General features: G+C 43.8%; 1 protein-coding gene and 1 long non-coding RNA gene across 3 annotated transcripts in view; one reads left to right on the plus strand and one right to left on the minus strand.

Moving 5' to 3' along the window:
• BMAL1 (basic helix-loop-helix ARNT like 1) overlaps positions 1-15,858 on the minus strand; it is a 75,599-nt gene extending 59,741 nt beyond the window's left edge. Inside the window, exon 1 of the mRNA XM_075188451.1 lies at positions 15,706-15,858. The gene's annotated coding sequence lies outside the window, so the exon portion shown is untranslated. The remainder of the gene's footprint in view (positions 1-15,705) is intronic.
• Positions 15,859-18,707: 2,849 nt separating this feature from the next.
• The window catches only part of LOC142104024 (uncharacterized), a 275,970-nt gene continuing 269,769 nt past the window's right edge, over positions 18,708-24,908 (plus strand). For both annotated transcript variants that reach the window (XR_012679493.1, XR_012679494.1), the window contains exon 1: positions 18,708-18,750. This is a non-coding gene — a long non-coding RNA (uncharacterized LOC142104024). The remainder of the gene's footprint in view (positions 18,751-24,908) is intronic.

Raw genomic sequence — 24,908 nt, forward strand, 5'->3', positions numbered from 1 at the left:
CTTGCTACTTATTTTGCAAACCACACTGGCTTCCTTTTCCTTGTACTTTTCTTAACCCATTTGATACAAAGGTCAGTTGCTTTAAGTATTGCACTAATTTTTCCCACCTCTCCTGCATTCCTTTCACGTTCTTCCACTCTGCCAAAGAGTCACTTACACATTTTCCCATCTCTACAAAGTCAGCCTTCCTAAAATCTAACACTTTTTTTTTGTGTGGTATGAGTCGGTCTCTGACTTAATAATAATAATAATAATAATAATAATAATAATAATTTTTATTTATAGGGCGCCACAAAGTGTCCGTAGCGCCGTACAGGGACAAACAAGTACAATACAAGGTGGGACAGCACGGTACAGTAAACAATAAGCACAGTAACTCAGTAAGCTCAAAGCACAGCTAGAGAGAGGGGGAGGGAAGACCAGCAAGCGCTGGAGCCCAAGAGGAAGGGCACGGATGACGGGGAGACCCCCAGAGGGGTGGGGGGAAAGGTAGCTGGAGAGCAGAGTTAGAAGTGAAGGAAACAGGAGGAGAGATGGCCCTGCTCAAGGGAGCGTACAATCTAAGGGGAGGGGTAGACAGACAGAGAGACACAGGGATGAGACTTTATACTAAACCATACTGCTTGATGGTTGCTAGATCCTAGGTTCTCACCCACATTTACATCACATATTCTGTCACCATTTGTAAGTATTAAGTCTAATATTGCATCTTTGCGAGTGTCCTACCTCACTATTTGCTTGAGGAATGCTCCCTGCAAGGAATTCAGAATGTCCCTACTTCTAGTGGAACTTGCAGAAGACCCCTCCCAATTCACATCAGGTAGATTAAAGTCTCCCATGATTATTACCTCTCCTTTTAAAGCCATTTTATTGACGTCCTGCAGTAAGTTCCTATCCAGTTCCTCTTCCTGACCTGGTGGTCTATAGATTACCCCAGTACAAAGAACAGCCTTGTCCCCTGTTTCTATGGTCATCAAAAGGGCCTCAGTTTTGTTTTTCAATACTTTGTATTAAAGTAGTCTTTATGCTTTTTTTCACATACATTACTACCCCTCCTCCGATTCTGCCCACTCTGTCCTTCCTAAATAAAGTATATCCCGGTATAGCTATGTCTCAGTGATGATTTTCAATGCACCATGACTCTGTAATACCCACAATATCCAGATCATCCCTTGCCATTAAAGCAATTAGTTCTGGAATTTTATTTCCTAAGCTTCTAGCATTAGCACACATAGGTCTAAGAATTTTGTGTGTGCATCTTCTGTTCCTATCTTCTATGTTTATCTCTCTCTATGTTTATTTTGTGCTTGTCAGTGTAACCAGCAGGGGACGGACAATGGTCATCTGCCGATAGGATTTAGAGCATGTCAATTGTCTTGTACCTACACACGCAAGAACTATTGGGCCTGTGTGTGATGTGATGTCATACAACATCAGGTTTAGTTGTTTGGCCTGATCTACATTGTGATCAAATCAGCCAGAGATCTGGTGGCTCACCCGTCACACAGAACAACTTGCCTGACATGGTTGCATGGAAGGTCCTTGTTAAGCCAAATTGCCATGATGTACATCATCAGCTGACTGAACTTTCTATCGTGATGATTTAATTACTACCTGATTTGTTTAAATTTTAATCGGATCAGAGAGCCAATTGACTGGCCATGCAACCAACAAGGTCATCTTATTTTACCAAATTTGCCAAACTGACCAACATTATCTGTGTGTGTATTGTCAGGTATATCTGCGGTGGAATGTTGCTCAAAGCCTGTGCTTATTGAGAGTTAAAAACACCCATCTAAGGAGTGAGATCCGGTAAGGAGCACACCAGCATTCCACAATAGGGTACAACAAGCACCAGACATGAAGCAGGGATTGCTCCACCACAAAACCCCTATAAGCGCTCCACGAGAGTCTCTCTGGACATTCCACATAACTATTGTGCCAGGGGCTTCAGCTTATTGTGTGGGCTGGGAGAGTACAAACTGTGGGAAAATATTCTATTATGTGCCATACTCAGGGACAGACCTAGAGTTTTCTTTGGGGGCAAGGGAGGTGATTTAGCGTAACCACGTCCCTCCTTCACTCTGATTGGTTTGCCACAGTTGGCCCCTCCCCTCCTTCCCTTTGATGACACCTCTCGGCCACAATTAAAGGTAGGAAGATCGCTGCCATGATGACAGTTAATCAGAAGCAGGTTCATCCTTCCTGCACTGGAACGCTGTTATATAGCATTAGAAATAAAAAGTGTGTACCCCGCTGCAGCAATCAAATCCTGTACAATTATCAAAGACTTTAATAATCATATGAAAAAAAAGAAGCATGTGACCGGCACTTTAAATAAATCACAGGAAAGACAAATATTAACCATAACCGATAATGATAATAATGTATCATTTATAGGGTTCACTAAAAATAAAATCCATGATTAAATATAAATGTTCACGGTTTAATTCAAAGTATTCGGTCGCGTAGTGTTGAGATTGAATATTTATTTCCATGAATTCAACGCGTATCAACGCTAATAGTACAAAAAAATAATGTGACCTAAACGCACACTTTCTGACAAGCGTCCAATTCCTGTCAATTTCAACTCAGAGTGCAGCATTCACAAGCATTAATACTTGGATAGATATAATGGGGTTCTATCGGAGATCTCAGTAAGTACCTAGTACACTAAAGGGAAGCTTATGAACACTGTTTGAATGCTCTGTTAAAATGAGAATAAAATACGAGATTTTTTTTTCTACATTTTAACAGTTGATCTACAATGTACTATGTATATTAACCATTTTATACTTACAGTAAAAGTAACACAAATAGCAGGGCAAATGCAGGGGATAGGAAAGAAAGAAAGTCAGTATTGGGCATAACAAACAGTCATATTTTTTCCAAAAATCTGTTATAAAACACAATGACTGCCATTAATCCTTTGTACATAATGTTATATTTTATACCCAAAACTTAAGCTTTCTTCCATGTTGTTGCTGTTTGCACTCGCGCTGCCATACAAACATATCGTATAACGGCATGCGCGTAATTCCTGATACCAGGAGGTGGATATTTGGAAGTGGCAGTATATTAAAATCTGGAAGTTCATGGAGTCAAACAAAACCACTTCTGATCTACAGGGTGATTCAAAAGTCGCAGTAAACCCTTTTATTTCAAAAACTCTACAGTAATTGGGCCGATTGGCCGATTTCAAGATGGCGCCCATGTTTGGTACATACCGTAAAAGATAGACCACATCACCCATACCTTAAAGGAGTATTCAGGTTTCCCAATTTCCTGTAGAGTTTTTGAAATAAAAGGGTGTACTGCGACTTTTGAATCACCCTGTACTAATGATAGCCCAACCTCCCCAGACCACGATTAAAGTCTGAGTTACTAATAAACGTTAGTTAATAGTCTGAGGGAGAGTAGCATTACACCATGTAAGATAGACGATGGCTTAATCATATCAGTTTCCAATTTATAAACATTCACCAAGAAAAATTGTGCAAGTCTAGTCCCATTATACGACAGATAACATTTTTTCTCTGGGATATTTGAGGAAACCTGCCTCCTAAATTGAAACAGATCATTCTTAACGGGACAGTGATGAATTTCAAGTAATCCAGTACTGTTTACATTTAGGACATTTATAAAAAAGAATAAAAAAGCCTGTCTAAAAAAAAACAGGATGTTGCTGTCGGTCACTAAAATTCAGTTAGTTTTTAAAAACATGTTTCACTTTTTAAAGAGCAATTAAAAAAATAAAGTTTTTGTAAATGTGTTTAAGCTCATTAACATCCAAAGTGCTTATACTTCTATACATTTATCCTGCATGCTACTATATTTAGCTACGTCTTTCAAACAAAGTTGACATTTTGAAAACCTGTGTAGGGGGCAAGCGCTTTGCCCTGTTACACCATTCCTAATTTGGGAGGGATGGACACTTTGCAGAAAGATTCTGGGATGTGTTTATTTGGCTCACAATCTCATGGGTAACAAATATTTTATTTAGATTGGTGGATTCAGACACAGAAGGAAGACCGGAGATCTAAAATGAAAACAAGTAAGCGGGCATGCTGTGCTTTTTAAGCTTTTTGACCCATCTCAACCTTATAGACATTGAATGTGATGAGATTTTTCTCTGGGTAAGAGTGAATGCTTATTGTATGCAAATGTAACTTTCTGAGTTTATTTGTCCTTTAAACATTCAGGGCTAGATTTACTAAGCTGCGGGTTTGAAAAAGTGGGGATGTTGCCCATAGCAACCAATCAGATTCTAGCTTTCATTTATTTAGTACCTTCTACAAAATGACAGCTAGAATCTGATTGGTTACTATAGGCAACATCTCCACTTTTTCAAACCCGCAGCTTAGCAAAGCTAGCCCTCAGTGTCTTTTTCAAAACATATCTTATTATTTTATCGGTTTACAAATTAAACTGCATTATAATAAAACGAGACAGAAAGGTCAACATAAAACAAGTGTTTCAAAGTCATGTGAGCTCAATATAAGCTTGATGAGCGTTACACAGATTAGAACATGGCACATGGAGACCAATTATAAGCATACACACCATAAAATCTGCACCATGAACTTTTGCCCTTGGCATTAGTGTTTAATAAGTCTATACATGCGTTGTTATTATTACACGTCTCACACAGTATGTGCGGTGTGTTTTTGAGTACATAAAACAATAGTCACACCTCCTCCTGATAGACTTACAGATAGAACATTTATCTTCAATAACAGAGACAACAATAGGAAACTAGCACACAGTCACAAGTACATACCTGATGAAACAAACACACACAAGCCCAATGTCTGATAAACACTTTCTTTTGGCATTAGGTCTCTGATTTGTTATTACAGTGGAGGTGAAGCCAAATGCTACATTGTCAATTATTGGCGGATTATAATGCTCGCTTTGTATTTAATGACAATATAAATCTGAAACAAACGGAAAAAAAAATATCTCATTATTATTTAGTATTTTGCCTTTAACACCCCTCCTTAATAACGCCACTGACCACATGTCCGAGTTTCGGGCCGGTGTCCTCCTGCATTCATAAGGTTCTTCTACAACAGATTAATTTCTTACAAACAGGGCAACTCTGTAAAAAAATACCTGTGCCTGATGCAAAACGCAACCCCTCCTTATTCATCAGACAAAGTGAAGGAAGGGGTATAATGGATCCTACATGTTAGAAATCGGTTATATTTTCTTTGTCCTTCCTATGCATAGACTTGGGGCTCATCTCTCTCACCAAAGAGAATCATTTTTACCCCCTTAACGTTTTTTGTTTTTTTTTCAAATTATGTTAGGTCGGTCAATACAATTCACATTGTAATGCGTCTAAAGTTAATTTTTAGAAAACCATTGATGCTGAAGTTTGATTCATTCTTTTATACACACAAAATTCCATAAACTAGGCACACAGAACCTGTCACTCGCATTTTAATCAGCCAGCTTGACTTGCCAGACAACGGCTTGAGAGCCACAAGTTGCCCGTGTCCTAAACAAACACAGAAGTGCTCTCCACCACCCTCCCCACAAAAACTGTCAACCTTGAATTACTTCTGATGGCTTATCCTTCAAGGAACAGAATATCCTATTCCTAAGTAGGGTTTACTTCAGCTGTAACCTCATCTGTCTACATTTCAGCAGTAAAACATATGGTTATAGGTCACTTTCCCAAAAGAACATTATTTGTCCGTGTATATACATAGAGTGGAAAACGGCTAAACTTTGCCAGTTAAAATGAAATACTATAACAGTCATAGAAATCATGATTGTCATTTAACCAAATTATTACCAAGTATTTTAGTATAATCAGTGGTGGAAGTTGGCTGGTTTACGGTGGTGTGCCATAAACTTCTACTACCTGCGTGCATGCACATATGTATACATGCATGCATATATAGTGACAAAGACACTGGAATAGTGTTTGCAGAAAGGTATATTAGTGATAGGTTTCTAACCTAAATGTTTCAAAACCCCAGAGAGAGTTTTTATATTTTGGAAATGCTTCCCAGAGAGATGTTCAGCTTTAGGGAAGAGCTGGTAAAGGGTCCCTGGGGTCGTAGATGGAGAGAAAAGGACGGGCTCCATTTAAAAGGCCCAGTTTGGGTCTTCTGTCAGACTGATTAATACTGGCACATGTGAGCTGTGTATAAAAGGCTGCTAGGCAGTGGATTCACTCTCTCACTACTGGGGAAAAGGACTGCAGAGTCTCTGAGAGGAAGCCTGATCTTTTGCTGTGAGCAAACTGTGCTGGAACTTCTTAGAGATTTAGTTTGTTAGTCAGGAGTGACTTGTATTTAATTTATCTTTTCTTGAGTCTGTACATCTGTCTGCGCAGGATATTTGATTGTTGTCACTTGATGTCATTATTAAAACACTTCTTTAAACAAAGAAAAAGAAAAAGAAAAAAAGAAAGAAATAGTTGTCCAATGTCTGAGTAAGATAATATAGAATAAAACAGTGCTTCCTGTGGCCAAATAATAACTGCAGATAGTAGAAAGCATATGTGTCTTACTAAAGAGAACATAAAGGGCCTTGTTTAGAGTGAACATGTTCCTGACGAAGCCGGCAATTAGAAACGTAGGTAATCAGGACTGTAACTACCGGTACATCTATTTCACCGGACTTCCATCTACTTACCCAATAGAACTGCTTGACATTCACAGCAACTACTGCAGAAACATAAGAACCTAGTTTGTAGTTGCCACTGCAGTGCAAGTGCTTAGCGCTCAAAGTAACGGGCAATTATAGCAGCTGCAACTCAAAATTAAACATATGGGGATATGGGGTGTGGATATGCTGGGTGAGGGCAGTATTTTTACCTTTTTTCACTACATATACTGTGTCTATGCTGGCATTTGGATAGCGTTCTGGATATTTTGTGGACATCATTTTTAAATTTATTTGCTTATTTTTTCAGATTTTCTTTTTCTGGACAAATCTTTTTGCTATTGCGTGGTACCAGCATAGTGGTTTTTTAATGGGCTTTAATTCATCTATTTGTTATTCATTATGGACTACACTTGATTTAATTAAGGATTAAATCATGTTTGGAGATTAAGAATCATTGAGACTATCCCTGTGAGGAAAAGCTTTCATGCAGGTGTAGTGACTTCCTGCTACTGATACAATCTGTTTCATGTTCTATTTTGTTTATTTTTATTAGTACATTTTCTATTCTGTTTATTTTTATTTTGAGTTGTTTATATACTCTATTTAATGATCAATTCCTTGTTTTTGCTACATAAAGTGTTTGACATTAATACAATTTATCAGTTCTTGAGATAAAATTCTAGTGATGCAAATGTTAAACATCTATTTTCTTCATATACTGAGCGATACTTCTTTCTTGCTATTTTGCGACTTGGTTCTTCTTTGGATTATTTAGAGCTGGGCCTATGACAAATTTACTGGCGCAAATAAACACAATTCCGTACCGCACATGAGCAACAAAATGCATCTGTATTTAGATTTGTGCATATCATAATCTCACACCTGGACAGCTGCCACAGAGGTGGCGCCTCTTTGAAGGTGTATCTCCTCCGGGTACAGGAGGGCAGGAGCAAAGATACGCGAAGATGATGATCAGATTGTCTTGCAGCTTCTGATTGGTTGCTTGCACCTTGACCTGTCTAGCTGGTGCGTCATTCATTAGCGCTGCAGCTATGTAACATCAAGTTGCGGCTGTCTATTTGCATTACTTATTTATCATTTCCACAAGGATTATAACAGCGAAGAAGATTTCTATTGGTTTTTAAAGGGGTAAATAACAGATGCGAAGGTGTTTGTTCATTACATTTTACAGGGAAAAGTGACTTTTGCATTCACAACACTGTAAATGTACTTTCTGTCTTATGCATCTGACACTTAACATTATAATACTAGTGATCGACAAAGGTAATGCGATAAACAGTGTGTACAAGTTGTGTATTGCAATTGACTGGGCTCTTCTTGCTGGAAGCGACAGCAAGAGCCCAGGGAGCTCATCTACAGGTCCCACATAAACTTGTTTAGGGTGCGTGGCACAGAGGTGATAAGCCTATCATCTTGTCATCCTGGAAATTTGTGAATATTGTGCAGATTGAACTTAAGCCTCTGACAAGCATTCACACAATACCACCGCTGACTAAATTGTTGGCTGTTACATTACATATCCATCTGGGTCATTCCAGACCACAGTAGCTATGGCGACATGGATGTCACAGTCTGCTTTTAGTTAGGTACTGAAGCATGTCATAAGGGCATTCCTGTCATGCACAAAGCAATTTATTAATTTGCCATTGGATAAGGACTTCCTTTTGCATCACTTGTACAATGCTGCTCAGTTTCCACATGCCATAGGGTCAGCTGATGCAACACATTTTTTAAATGTAAAGCCTGTATGATGTGTCTCTCCTTATCTGGAGCCATGTTTCCTGGCAATGCCATTAAGTACCCATGACTCTTCCTTAATGAAACAATCAGTGATATGGCAAATACTATCTGAGTGGCAAGGTGAACAAGTGTAATGTAATAACTAAACGGGATCCCAGCTTTGCCTTTTGACAATGGTGCTGCATTGGTGAAATTAACAAAGAAACCAAGAAGAACCAGGATATCAGTCCCCCAACGTGTAAGCACATAGGGAAAAGATGTAGTCAACATGGCCAATCAATTTAGCTCTGCAAGGTGTGCAAAATGTGCACTATTAGATGCTGTATGCTTTTGCATGCTGTTCACAAATACTTTTTAGATTGAAGCCCCACTTCAACAATTAATGTAGCATTACCCTATTCATACACAATATAATGTACGGTATTGTCTTATACAGTGAGCAGTTTAAACTGGGAAATGTGCCAATACCTTGCAGAAATAAGCAGTATTCTAAATCAGCCATATTTTATACTAGCTGCACTGCTGCACTATAGTTAAGAATTGGATACAGATAGATGGCAGGTACATTTTTACCCCTGATGTACGCATGGCGCAAGTACTGTTTTTGCGTTACACGCATCTTGAGATACGCTTAACTGAACATATACGTGTAAGAATGCCTTTTCTGTTACAAATTTTAAGCCTACACGTTGAAACAACTCCAAATTCTCTAAGGCATGGGGGCATTCTTATTTTAAAAGTAGTCTTTAAACACACTGTTCTAACCATAAGTCACTGCTCTAGAAGAGGAATGTATTTGCCTTAAATATTCTCAAGTATGTTTATTTAATGTATAAAAGAGCTTACAATGTTTTATTACATTATTTTGTAGTTCCCTATTTTATGAAATCATTTTAGACAGCTCCAGATTTGCACTTTTTTCCCTCTTAAGGAAACTGATATTGTGAAAATGTACCTGGCTTCGTACACACAAATCATAAAATTTATTAATTTTCTTTGGCAAAGACGGTTATAAAAATTGGCAGAAGTTTGTGTAAAAAGTTAATTTCAGAAAGCCAGGCATATAAATCACTTAACACACTGTTATGGGTACTGAAGAATTTATACAAATATTGAAATATAATATAGATAGCTTCCAGCATAATCCAATATATTGAAATGCGAGACTCTAATGAGAGAAGCGCATATTAAAAAATGGGGGAGGGGGGGGTATACTACTTTGCCAGACCAAACACTTGGCAATTGACAGTAAAGGCTGATACATACAAGTTTATACAAGTTTGGGGAAAAAATTAAAACCTCCATTAATAGAGTGTTGGGCCACAGGCGACCTGTATGCTCCATGGTAGTGAGGTTACTAGTGTCTGAAATTGTGCAGGTAGCACCAGTCTACTGCAAGAAAGTCACATAACTGATGCCTGGCTGATGGTGCCAAAAAATGCCATAAACACTAAACCAGTGGTTCCCAAACTGTGTGCTGTGCCTCCCTGGGGTGGCACGTCGATCTCACAGGGGTGCCGCGGCCTGGGCCTGTGGCAAGCAAGGTAGGGGACTAATTGGTAATTATTTAGACTTAGGGGTGCCTTGAAAAAATTATGGAGACCCTAAGGGTGCCTCAAACTGAGAAAGTTTGGGATCCACTGCACTAAACTGTGCTCAAATCTATGGACTGTGGCCATGGCATATAGATAAAATCATGCACAGCAAACCAATGGGCTATGGATGGGCTCTTTATCACCTTGTCTGTATCACCTTTATCACCAAGTACCATAAAGTGGCAAATTAACATTAACTCTTAAAGTGGGTGACTGAACCCAAACCATGTTGGTAGAATACACCCCACATTACAGAGCCACCAGAAGGCTTTACTGTCCATTGCCTGAGCTCTTTGTATCTCTAAACTCCCAAAATTGCATTACCAGGTAGGTGTGATAAGTGGTTTATACACTGCCCCCCGACTATGATATCTTGCTCTTTTTGGACTGTTTTTGAACATGCTGGCTGCTTGTGCCACAGGTTGAAATGTGCAGTTGATTGATCTGCAGTGACTCACCCGTTTTGCCTTGCTAGTTAAATTCCACAGCAATGAACAGAGAACTCGCTCACATCAGTCCCTGCCCCATAGGAGCTTACAGTCTAAATTCCCTAACACACACGGGTCAATTTGATAGCAGTCAATAAACTTACCAGTATGATTTTTGGAGTGCGGGAGGAAACCGAAGCACCTGGAGGAAACCCACGCAAACACGGGGAGAACATACAAACTCCTCACAGATAAGGCCATGGTCAGGAATTGAACTCATGACCCCAGCGCTGTAATGCATTAGTGCAAATCACTAAGCCAAAGTGCTGCCCCAAGAATGAGGACCTTCAGACTGACTAGCAGCAACAATTGCTTCTTTGCGATCACCGCAGATGTCTTTTCTCCGTGACATGGTGCAATCACAAAACTGAGTACTCCAGACTGAACTGTCACAAGGTTCTGTGTGCATAGAGGTGACAGCTCTTCCCGATGATCAAATAATGACGTTCACTTGATTAGCAACACTTGGTTCAAATTACCTTCTTTACGAGTATAGAAGCTGTAAGGGTGTACTTACTTTTTCACACATGGCTCCTTCATGGGGTTAGGTACGGTTTTTCGATGGTGAAAATTCAGACAGTGCGGAGACTTCCAAATAAAAAGCAAATTTAGGAAAAAACTATTTCAATTTAAATAGACTTACCTGAAAACCGACGCTGCACGTCTCCGACACACCAGCATGCTCACCGCAAGTTCTTCCGAATGAAGACTTCTCCGGTACTACTCTTTGACGTCATCGCAACTTCTGTTAATGTAAATTTAAAGCGGCAATGTCGAGTTAAGTGTTTAAACACTTAATCTGCGGGGTCCCGACATTGACACTATTTACTCTATTTAGATTGAAATAGTTTTTTCCTAAATTCGCTTTTTATTTGGAGGTCTCCTCGCTGTTGTAATTGTGGTAATCGTTTTAATGATTACCGACCACATTCATGTTCGATTACATTTTTAGTAGAATGATAAATAAACTAAATCTGTTATGGGTTATTTACTGCATGAAATAAGATTTATAAAAATGTAGGTCTTTGTTAGGATTATATGCAGATTAGATTTCTTTCTAGTAAATCCATTGAAGGGCAATACAGAAAACCCGCTTTCTGAATCCTAAAATAGCTCATAATATTAGCTTGCACCCAGCTCCATTACAAGTATACAATGCACAACATATTATAATCTATCAATGTATGGATATTTTAGCTTTCCACTTTTTATTATTTTGTATTTTCAGTCCTTCAAATGGTAGAATCCTCAAATAGAACATTCCCAAGACCATTATAGGATGACTATCGACATGACCTTTCGTTTAACCAGTATATAACTATTTTAGCAGAGTTTCATACCTTGTTATAGACAGAGCACATATACAAATCCTTAGAATTTTGAAAGAAAAATATTGATGCAACACTAGGAATCTGACACTTTCAGCTGCCGTTACCTGCACATCTCTGGGACATTATGATCTTATAAGTCAGATATGATTTCTGTATGGAATCTATGTTTCTAAGTTTATACTGACGGACAAGGCCTATAACGCACACACATTATTTCAGCCTTACCATTATTTGATTGTTGATCAGCTCAGTGTGTCCCCTTTTTATCTGTTACATAAAAGTATGCTTGTTATAAAGGACAGAAACATCGCAAGACCAGCATCAAAGAGGAGATTGAGACCTATTAATTTGCCTGATGCATTCTCATTCATTTGTATATGAAACAAACATGCAGATCAGTACATCTAAGCTCCAGCAGATGGTTGCTGGGGACTCTTCTGTGTGTACAATATAAAACTTGGCTCTACATCTGTCTTTCACAAGCTTTGCTTTCTTAATAGGCAGAATGAAAAGGAAAAGGCACTTAATCAGCTTATTCACAATGCTGCCCACATTTTCACCTGCCCAGCAATGGTGGGATTAGCTATCCGACAGTATTCTGGTCTTGTCAGAGACATCTTGTGGTTTCTTGCTGGCTAAATACTGAAATAAGTGTTACAATAACAGCTGTGTGTGCAAGCACTTATTATGGAGAGCTCAGTAAAAGTCACACAAGTTCATGCTATAGTCATTTTTATTTGTTTCTTTATATTCAGTAATTGCATCTTTTCTCTCTACATCATCAACGTGTTTGTGGGAGTTTAGCTGGGTCGATTAGTCCTAGCAACTAATGCATTATTAACATATGAGAGTGACCAGTCTTTTAATGGGGGAAAACTGAAAAGAGATGGTCACTGCCATAGAAGGAAGTATCAGTTTGGGGATAAGCAGCCAACAACCAATGAAATGCTACCGTCTATGGCTAGGAAGTTTTTCTTAACCAATAAAACTCTCCCGGCCTCTCTAGCACCAAGGAACTATATAATCTCAATGGACAAACAAAATTATATTCATATCCTGCTCTAATGTTTAGGGAACATTATTTCCAGAACTCTCATCCCCTATATCCAGAACCTTTTCCAGATAGTTAAATTACCAGGGCCACCTACAGCCATCATGTATTGTGAATAAAGAGGAATAGACAAGGTTCAGAAAGCCAAACAAAACCTCACCCCTCTTCCCATTTTGCCAATGTTGTTCTTTTTTGCTTTTAAATTAAAGTTATATTTAAACAAAAATAAAAAACAGTGTTGCAATTTCTTCTTCGAAAATATATGAGGACTCAAAAATAACAGCAAACAAATGTTCTTAATTAAAGAAAAGTCTACCATTAAAATTAAGCTGCCTTAAATGAAATATGCTTAAACATTGCATTTTAACTCAGTAAAATATACACTACGTAGACGTTAGTGTCTTGTTCCAAAACTTCTCTTTAGTATTCAGAGATATGTGGCGAGGTTTAAAGCTGGCAACAAATGTGAAAATATAAGCGTCTACCTAATAAGCGCAATGCCTGATAATAGTCCGACAGCAATCAATCGGATCATTTTCAAGGCCTGTAAGTAAATACAGTTATAAGATAACTGTCTGCGTTTACAGTCATCTCTCAGCTATACTAACAAAACCCCATGTGACCTGGCCACTTGCAGAGGTAGCAAAAGTCAATGGGTAATCAGGAAGAGACTAGCCAAGGACAAGTAAGCAGATCACAGCAGAAGAAGTAGCATAGCGAGATCCCGGGTACAAACCAATACACTTGAGCACTGGATTTAAATAGCCCGGTGCTTCCTTTGATTGGCCACAGATCAGGAATAGGTAAAGCTTATTGGGTAATTCTAAATCTCTGGAAATAGTGTCTCAAAAACTTCAGAGCAAAGAATTACTGTCTCAGTGGCATACAGGCAAGGCTACTGACCAGCAACACAGAATCCAGGGTTAAACAGCAAATATAATAACAATGTTGTATGTATGTATGTATGTATGTATGTATGTAATCACTAGCCGCAGCAGGGTAAACCACATATTATTCATTAGGTTGCACTGTTGCAAAAGAGGAATCACAGAACAAAAAGAAACTATTGTTTACCTGGCTATAAATAAACTATAACCAGAGACCACTCTTGCAAGGTGTATCCACCAGCACCCTGCAAAACAGAGCTTCATAATGCAACCTTATCTTAAATATTCATCTTGTCCCTTCCAGACCAACATCACCAGCTGCTCCCTGGTGTTGACAGCAACTCTGTATGGTAACAATCCCTTTATGTAGGGAGGACAAATCTTCTTGTAGTTCTCCAAGCACTTATCGCTGCCAAATCGGCAACGCGCAAACCAGGCTCTCTTATATAGCCAAATAGATAACGAACACAATACTTGGTTGCTTAAACTGTATACAAAAGGATCGGCACATATGTTCTCTCAGTTGTCCTTCATTCCTCTTACAATATATTATTATTTACACACATACTGCAAACACCTGACAGCAGAATGTAACACTGATCACGGTATAATATGAGACTCCATTGCCTACTTGCAAGGTAATGCCTAGAAAACAGGAGCCCATTACAGACCCCATAACTCGGAGCTGGGAGATCACAACATTACTATAATGGGAGACCTTGTATGGAAAAAAAAAAGCCCTAGCACAAGGCAGCTCTCTGCATGCATTTCCCAAGGCGTCCGTGACAATGGCTCCATTCACTGAACTCTGTGCACCTTCCTGCTGTTCAGCTTTTGTCTCCAAAACGTTCTTAGGTTTCAAGCCTGTTAGGAAAGTCTGACTTGGCCAATACACAGGTATGTGAGATGTATGAGCGAGGCACATGCATGCAAGTACCTGAATAGGGTGTCAGAATGTCTGTGATCTTGTGCAACGGAGGAGACTCTGAGAAACAGAAGCAGTGAATAAAATATCTCTCTTCCCTCAAGGAAATATATTGGTTTTCGTTCTTAAAAAACTTGAAACATTTGTGGGTTCACGTTTATTGATGCACTTATCTGGTAACCAAAAATAGGTGTTGTTGATACAGACAATGTAATACTAGAATTCAATAAACAATAAGAGGAACCCATAGGAATCCTTAAATGCTTGCTCTCTTAAGTGTCCACAAAGATCTATAAATTCATTTTAGTTCACTGTCGTTATAAAGCATGACTTGTCCTGAACATATTATGAGGGGAGCAATGTACATGCAGAGCACACAACAATCAACTTTATATCACCTGTAGAGTGGATATATATTGCAAACAGGAGGAAGCACAAAGATGTTTGCCTCATCATGCATTATAAGGCGCTGAACATATTTTGAAGCATTCTATAAATTGGGATACAAAGACAATAACTTAAGCTGGGTACACAGATGCAATTTCTGTAACGCGTTTACCAACAACAAAGTCCCGATGAGCATGCAGATCCATGCGTACACACCTACACAATTTACCTTCAGATCTGTGATCTTCATCTCTTATAGCCATTTGTTGAAACGATTGTGACTCTGTACACTGTCCATATATTTACCTATACTGCTGGACGTGAGTGCGGACACACTTCTAAATTTGCCCGACATTGTTCCGTCATTGATTGCGATTTCTAGGAAATTTAGTTAAACTAATCAAATGATATGATGTGCTTTGGTACGATAGAACATGATCGTGGAAGCGTATATACTTATTTATCGTGCAGATAGCACGGTCGTTTATAGTGTGATCTGTACAATAAATATGTTCCCAGCTTTACAATCACTCACTTGTACAAATCAGAGGGGGCGCTGATGAAGACAGTATAATTATTACGCAGACAATTTCTCAACTTTATACAACTAATATGCAACATTCTTCTCAACAATGGAGCATTATAATTTTTCTTACCTGGGGGTATATTTTTCGCGCTGTAGAATTAGTTGACATTGGCAGATGATGCAGAGAGGGTGGTGGTCATGTATTCCACAAAAATGGAGTATTTTTTTTTTACATTTTCACAGTATATGATGTCATATTTTCTGGTGTCAAAGAACAGACTGATGATTATAAATGTCCATCTAGAGACCTAAGGTTGGAAAATAAACAGGGTCACCTACAGGCCTCATGTTTTGTGTCTAGAGAGGAACAAGCAAAGTTCAGGGATTTTAGAGCAAAACCAACCTCACCCCTTCTTCCATTCCTGTTAGCAGATAAACAAAACTGAGTGGCAGACGATTTTCCTAAATAATATTTGCAATTTGCCTTGAGAACCGTAAAAGGCACTTGTGGACATATTAACATTTTTTGTCAGTGTAAAGAGAATTACTGACAGACAGTACTTCATACTTGCCAACTTTTCCTCGTTGGCTTTGGCTTCAGTGAGATCCTGGGGGAGGTGGGCGAGTGGTGGCGGGGCTTCATGAATGGCATCATTTTGACACCGCCCCCTAAATCATTGTCACAATTTTGGCCAATTACAACAGGTGGGGCAAAGATGACGCAATATTTGCATCATTAAGCCCCGTCCCCCGCCACTTATCTATTGCGGGGGCGAGAACCGGGAGGTTGCTCTGCTCTCCCGGGAGGTCTCCTTGAAATGTGGGAGTCTCACGGACATTAGAGGAGAGTAGGCAACTATGCATTAAAGAAAAGCAGCTAATGAATCTCCTAAAACTGAAGTGTCTTTTACATGGCTGTCTCCATTACTGAAGTCATGTTGTCTTACCTGTCAGTCTTTGATTAAATGTTGGTCTCCATGAAAATGGCCACCTCCATAGGCATCAATACATGGACATAGGACACAATTTTTGAACCGTGTCATCAGGCCACAGATGGTGAAGCCAACCACATCTTGTACTGGCTCAGCATCAGGGAGAATGCCAGACTCTTCAGGGAGTAAGGGAGATCACCCCTTTTTTCAGGGAGTCTCCCTGACATTCAGGGAGAGTTGGCAAGTATGCAGTACTTGACAGCCTCCCCACCTCTGTTTATGGTCACATCTGTCGAATCTATATCAGATTGTTCACCTGTAAGTGTCAATTTGTCAGTTATGAGCTCATCAGCTGGAGAGAATTAAATACACTGCATGGTTTGAGTGTACAATAAACTCTGCTTTATTAGTTACAAGTCCCTATCTATATAGCAAAAATCACGTATTACAGAAAACTAAAAGGTTTTAACCACTCATGTTCCCTTCACACAGATGTTAGTATATTCTCTCATTATCAACAGGAAAATTCCCCAGGGGTGGCTGGCTTATCTCCTGTCTGCTATGTCCAAAGTTATAAGCATAGCCTTGCAAATAATGAATTACTCCTACAAAGCAGGTGCATCTAATTTGTATTTAAGCTATAACAGAACAAAATGGCTATAAGGCAACAAGATGGCGTCAGCTTAGCAAAATCACATTTCTCACATCTGATTCCAAACGACTCCCAAACAATGCATGGGATGTATGGAATGCATGAAAATATCACAACTAATGGTAAGTTAAATTCACTGCTATCAGTTTCTGTCAAAACAAAACATTTAGCTTATTAAACTGTCTGGTAAACGGTAAACATGGATTTGTAAGAAATCCAAAACAAAAATTAAGCTGAAAACACAAATAAAGCTCTATTTTGTCTAGCGCAGTGATAGACAGAACAATAACACACACAAATACCAAGGACAGAAGCAATGTGTGCGTGCAGAGGGTGAGGAAATTAGGACCTGTGCAGTTTAACATGCTCTTAAATAGGACTGAACAGAGCATTAACAGCAGTTGTTGCTGAGAACTAACTATTTAATGTATGCTTTTAACATGACATTCCTAAATCCAGACTAATACACACAACAAGAACAGGTTGTTTTGACACGTAACATACTAGCATCATTTAACAAGATCTGTGAAGTACGTTACTCACCAATACTGTACACATTAGGCAAGGCAATGTGCGTAATTCTGCAGAGGTCCACTATAACCAATATATATTATACCTTCTGTATGGTCATAAACAAGTATTGCATTGTATCAACTGTTTTACAACAATGCTAACTGTGTCATCATGCAGATAACTACTAAGTATACACAGTGTACACAATTTGTGTCATCATGGCACACCACACCCCAAGCAGGCAAGCGGGAGTCTTACTTACTGTCACGGGATGCTGGAGACAACTATGGTCACTGGGTAAAGGTACCAGATATTAAAAAATACCATGTATTACTGGGGAGGGTTTGCATAGGTTTTGCATTATTTCTGCTCTTTTATTACTGGATCGTCCCTGATACTTTTTTCTTTTACCTGGCTCACCTAAAAACAAACTTTTTGGGGAGTCTGATAACACCATGTGCATAGCCACCAACATTTCTAAATATTTTCCTAGGACACTATGTTGCAGAGCAAAGGCAACCATTCAGGTTATATGAAATACTGTATCTGCGGACCATGGAGCACTACAATTCCCAGCATGTCCTTATTATAGAATTTGCTAATGTACTTTCTGTAGCAGATTTATTTTTCAATAAACATAATCTCACAAAGCCCAGTGGATAAATATATGTTAGGAAATACTTGTAAAATATGAATTGAACAGTGCAGGTTGAAATAAATACTTAGATATAAGATAAAATATTTAGAACAAGTCACTGTCTGTGGAAATTAGGGGCCACTTGGCAGCTGTGTGTTCAATACTCATTATTGGGGCTCCTGTTCTGTATTAACGGACAGTTTGTGGGTGTTGTGAATATGAGATCCTCTAACACACAGATTGAGGGTCCCAGTTACTGCTCTCCCGACCCTGACATTATAGGGGGCTTGTTACCCACCTGTGTTACACCTGGCGCTGGGCTTCTGTAGATCCCGGGCGTCTGATACACTTGGCACATATGATACATATAACTCAGGTGCGTCTGGTGCTCCGGCCCACAATGCACTGCGGCCGCGGGAAACCGCGATCTGCTCAATGCCGGTGAGTAAACGGGATGTGTGATAGGACATGGGGGGAGGTAGGTGAGGAGATGTGTGACAGGACATGGGGGGCGGTAGGTGAGGAGATGTGTGACAGGACATTGGGGGGAGGTAGGTGAGGAGATGTGTGACAGGACATGGGGGGAGGTAGGTGAGGAGATGTGTGACAGGACATGGGGGGGTAGGTGAGGAGATGTGTGACAGGACATGGGGGGAGGTAGGTGAGGAGATGTGTGACAGGACATGGGGGGGTAGGTGAGGAGATGTGTGACAGGACATGGGGGGGGGGGTAGGTGAGGAGATGTGTGACAGGACATGGGGGGAGGTAGGTGAGGAGATGTGTGACAGGACATGGGGGGAGGTAGGTGAGGAGATGTGTGACAGGACATGGGGGGAGGTAGGTGAGGAGATGTGTGACAGGACATGGGGGGAGGTAGGTGAGGAGATGTGTGACAGGACATGGGGGGAGGTAGGTGAGAAGATGTGTGACAGGACATGGGGGGAGGTAGGTGAGGAGATGTGTGACAGGACATGGGGGGAGGTAGGTGAGGAGAAGTGTGACAGGACATGGGGGGAGGTAGGTGAGGAGATGTGTGACAGGACATGGGGGGAGGTAGGTGAGGAGATGTGTGACAGGACATGGGGGGAGGTAGGTGAGGAGATGTGTGACAGGACATGGGGGGAGGTAGGTGAGGAGATGTGTGACAGGACATGGGGGGAGGTAGGTGAGGAGATGGGTGACAGGACATGGGGGGAGGTAGGTGAGGAGATGTGTGACAGGACATGGGGGGAGGTAGGTGAGGAGATGTGTGACAGGACATGGGGGGAGGTAGGTGAGAAGATGTGTGACAGGACATGGGGGGAGGTAGGTGAGGAGATGTGTGACAGGACATGGGGGGAGGTAGGTGAGGAGAAGTGTGACAGGACATGGGGGGAGGTAGGTGAGGAGATGTGTGACAGGACATGGGGGGAGGTAGGTGAGGAGATGTGTGACAGGACATGGGGGGAGGTAGGTGAGGAGATGTGTGACAGGACATGGGGGGAGGTAGGTGAGGAGAAGTGTGACAGGACATGGGAGGTAGGTGAGATGGGTGACAGGACATGGGGGGGGGTATGTGAGGAGATGGGTGACAGGACATGGGGGGAGGTAGGTGAGGAGATGTCTGACAGGACATGGGGAAGGTAGGTGAGGAGATGTGTGACAGGACATGGGGTAGGTGAGGAGATGGGTGACAGGACATGGGGGGAGGTAGGTGAGGAGATGGGTGACAGGACATGGGGGGAGGTAGGTGAGGAGATGTGTGACAGGACATGGGGGGGTAGGTGAGGAGATGTGTGACAGGACATGGGGGGAGGTAGGTGAGGAGATGTGTGACAGGACATGGGGGGAGGTAGGTGAGGAGATGTGTGACAGGACATGGGGGGAGGTAGGTGAGGAGATGTGTGACAGGACATGGGGTAGGTGAGGAGATGGGTGACGACATGGGGGGAGGTAGGTGAGGAGATGGGTGACAGGACATGGGGGGAGGTAGGTGAGGAGATGTGTGACAGGACATGGGGTAGGTGAGGAGATGGGTGACAGGACATGGGGGGAGGTAGGTGAGGAGATGTGTGACAGGACATGGGGGGGTAGGTGAGGAGATGTGTGACAGGACATGGGGGGAGGTAGGTGAGGAGATGTGTGACAGAACATGGGGGGAGGTAGGTGAGGAGATGGGTGACAGGACATGGGGGAGGTAGGTGAGGAGATGGGTGACAGGACATGGGGGGAGGTAGGTGAGGAGATGGGTGACAGGACATGGGGGGAGGTAGGTGAGGAGATGTGTGACAGGACATGGGGGGAGGTAGGTGAGGAGATGTGTGACAGGACATGGGGGGAGGTAGGTGAGGAGATGTGTGACAGGACATGGGGGGAGGTAGGTGAGGAGATGTGTGACAGGACATGTGAGGAGATGGGTGACAGGACATGTGAGGAGATGTGTGACAGGACATGGGGGGGTAGGTGAGGAGATGTGTGACAGGACATGGGGGGGTAGGTGAGGAGATGTGTGACAGGACATGGGGGGGTAGGTGAGGAGATGTGTGACAGGACATGGGGGGAGGTAGGTGAGGAGATGTGTGACAGGACATGGGGGGAGGTAGACGAGGAGATGTGTGACAGGACATGGGGGGAGGTAGGTGAGGAGATGTGTGACAGGACATGGGGGGAGGTAGGTGAGGAGATGTGTGACAGGACATGGGGGGAGGTAGGTGAGGAGATGTGTGACAGGACATGGGGGGAGGTAGGTGAGGAGATGTGTGACAGGACATGGGGGGAGGTAGGTGAGGAGATGTGTGACAGGACATGGGGGGAGGTAGGTGAGGAGATGTGTGACAGGACATGGGGGAGGTAGGTGAGGAGATGTGTGACAGGACATGGGAGGTAGGGGAGGAGATGGGTGACAGGACATGGGGGGAGGTAGGTGAGGAGATGTGTGACAGGACATGGGGGGAGGTAGGTGAGGAGATGTGTGACAGGACATGGAGGGAGGTATGTGAGGAGATGGGTGACAGGACATGGGGGAGGTAGGTGAGGAGATGGGTGACAGGACATGGGGGGAGGTAGGTGAGGAGATGTGTGACAGGACATGGGGGGGTAGGTGAGATGTGTGACAGGACATGGGGGGAGGTAGGTGAGGAGATGTGTGACAGGACATGGGGTAGGTGAGGAGATGGGTGACAGGACATGGGGGGAGGTAGGTGAGGAGATGTGTGACAGGACATGGGGTAGGTGAGGAGATGTGTGACAGGACATGGGGGGAGGTAGGTGAGGAGATGTGTGACAGGACATGGGGGGGGTAGGTGAGGAGATGTGTGACAGGACATGGGGGGAGGTAGGTGAGGAGATGTGTGACAGGACATGGGGGGAGGTAGGTGAGGAGATGGGTGACAGGACATGTGAGGAGATGGGTGACAGGACATGTGAGGAGATGGGTGACAGGACATGGGGGGGTAGGTGAGGAGATGTGTGACAGGACATGGGGGGGTAGGTGAGGAGATGTGTGACAGGACATGGGGGGGTAGGTGAGGAGATGTGTGACAGGACATGGGGGGGTAGGTGAGGAGATGTGTGACAGGACATGGGGGGAGGTAGGTGAGGAGATGTGTGACAGGACATGGGGGGAGGTAGACGAGGAGATGTGTGACAGGACATGGGGGGAGGTAGGTGAGGAGATGTGTGACAGGACATGGGGGGAGGTAGGTGAGGAGATGTGTGACAGGACATGGGGGGAGGTAGGTGAGGAGATGTGTGACAGGACATGGGGGGAGGTAGGTGAGGAGATGTGTGACAGGACATGGGGGCAGGTAGGTGAGGAGATGTGTGACAGGACATGGGGGTAGGTAGGTGAGGAGATGGGTGACAGGAGATGGGGGGAGGTAGGTGAGGAGATGGGTGACAGGACATGGGGTAGGTGAGGAGATGTGTGACAGGACATGGGGGGAGGTAGGTGAGGAGATGTGTGACAGGACATGGGGGGAGGTAGGTGAGGAGATGTGTGACAGGACATGGGGGGAGGTAGGTGAGGAGATGTGTGACAGGACATGGGGTAGGTGAGGAGATGGGTGACAGGACATGGGGGGAGGTAGGTGAGGAGATGGGTGACAGGACATGGGGGGGTAGGTGAGGAGATGTGTGACAGAACATGGGGGGGGTAGGTGAGATGTGTGACAGGACATGGGGGGAGGTAGGTGAGGAGATGTGTGACAGGACATGGGGGGAGGTAGGTGAGGAGATGTGACAGGACATGGGGGGAGGTAGGTGAGGAGATGTGTGACAGGACATGGGGGAGGTAGGTGAGGAGATGTGTGACAGGACATGGGGGGAGGTAGGTGAGGAGATGGGTGACAGGACATGGGGGGAGGTAGGTGAGGAGATGGGTGACAGGACATGGGGGGGTAGGTGAGGAGATGGGTGACAGGACATGGGGGGAGGTAGGTGAGGAGATGTGTGACAGGACATGGGGGGAGGTAGGTGAGGAGATGTGTGACAGGACATGGGGGGAGGTAGGTGAGGAGATGTGTGACAGGACATGGGGGGAGGTAGGTGAGGAGATGTGTGACAGGACATGGGGGGAGGTAGGTGAGGAGATGTGTGACAGGACATGGGGGGAGGTAGGTGAGGAGAAGTGTGACAGGACATGGGAGGTAGGTGAGATGGGTGACAGAACATGGGGGGGGTATGTGAGGAGATGGGTGACAGGACATGGGGAAGGTAGGTGAGGAGATGTGTGACAGGACATGGGGGAGGTAGGTGAGGAGATGTGTGACAGGACATGGGGGGAGGTAGGTGATTAAATGTGTGACAGGACATGGGGTAGGTGAGGAGATGGGTGACAGGACATGGGGGGAGGTAGGTGAGGAGATGTGTGACAGGACATGGGGGGGTAGGTGAGGAGATGTGTGACAGGACATGGGGGGAGGTAGGTGAGGAGATGTGACAGGACATGGGGGGGTAGGTGAGGAGATGTGTGACAGGACATGGGGGGGTAGGTGAGGAGATGTGTGACAGGACATGGGGGGGTAGGTGAGGAGATGTGTGACAGGACATGGGGGGGTAGGTGAGGAGATGTGTGACAGGACATGGGGGGGTAGGTGAGGAGATGTGTGACAGGACATGGGGGGGTAGGTGAGGAGATGTGTGACAGGACATGGGGGGTAGGTGAGGAGATGGGTGACAGGACATGTGAGGAGATGGGTGACAGGACATGTGAGGAGATGGGTGACAGGACATGGTGTAGGTGAGGAGATGTGTGACAGGACATGGGGGAGGTAGGTGAGGAGATGTGTGACAGGACATGGGGGGGGGTAGGTGAGGAGATATGTGACAGGACATGGGGGGTAGGTGAGGAGATGGGTGACAGGACATGTGAGGAGATGGGTGACAGGACATGTGAGGAGATGGGTGACAGGACATAGGGGGTAGGTGAGGAGATGGGTGACAGGACATGGGGGGTAGGTGAGGAGATGGGTGACAGGACATGGGGGGGAAGAGGTGAGGAGATGTGTGACAGGACATGGGGGGGTAGGTGAGGAGATGTGTGACAGGACATGGGGGGTAGGTGAGGAGATGGGTGACAGGACATGTGAGGAGATGGGTGACAGGACATGTGAGGAGATGGGTGACAGGACATGTGAGGAGATGGGTGACAGGACATGGTGTAGGTGAGGAGATGGGTGACAGGACATGGGGGGAGGTAGGTGAGGAGATGTGTGACAGGACATGGGGGGGTAGGTGAGGAGATGTGTGACAGGACATGGGGGGTAAGTGAGGAGATGGGTGACAGGACATGGGGGGAGGTAGGTGAGGAGATGTGTGACAGGACATGGGGGGGTAGGTGAGGAGATGTGTGACAGGACATGGGGGGTAAGTGAGGAGATGGGTGACAGGACATGTGAGGAGATGGGTGACAGGACATGTGAGGAGATGGGTGACAGGACATGTGAGGAGATGGGTGACAGGACATGTGAGGAGATGGGTGACAGGACATGTGAGGAGATGGGTGACAGGACATGTGAGGAGATGGGTGACAGGACATGTGAGGAGATGGGTGACAGGACATGGGGGGTAGGTGAGGAGATGGGTGACAGGACATGGGGGGGAGGAGGTGAGGAGATGTGTGACAGGACATTGGGGGGAGGAGGTGAGGAGATGTGTGACAGGACATGGGGGGAGGTAGGTGAGGAGATGTGTGACAGGACATGGGAGGTAGGTGAGGAGATGTGTGACAGGACATGTGAGGAGATGGGTGACAGGACATGTGAGGAGATGGGTGACAGGACATGTGAGGAGATGGGTGACAGGACATGTGAGGAGATGGGTGACAGGACATGTGAGGAGATGGGTGACAGGACATGTGAGGAGATGGGTGACAGGACATGTGAGGAGATGGGTGACAGGACATGTGAGGAGATGGGTGACAGGACATGGGGGGTAGGTGAGGAGATGGGTGACAGGACATGGGGGGGAGGAGATGTGTGACAGGACATGGGGGGAGGTAGGTGAGGAGATGGGTGACAGGACATGGGGGGGAGGAGGTGAGGAGATGTGTGACAGGACATGGGGGGAGGTAGGTGAGGAGATGTGTGACAGGACATGGGAGGTAGGTGAGGAGATGGGTG

The sequence above is a fragment of the Mixophyes fleayi genome, chromosome 10, assembly GCF_038048845.1.
Source record: "Mixophyes fleayi isolate aMixFle1 chromosome 10, aMixFle1.hap1, whole genome shotgun sequence".
NCBI lineage: Eukaryota > Metazoa > Chordata > Amphibia > Anura > Limnodynastidae > Mixophyes > Mixophyes fleayi.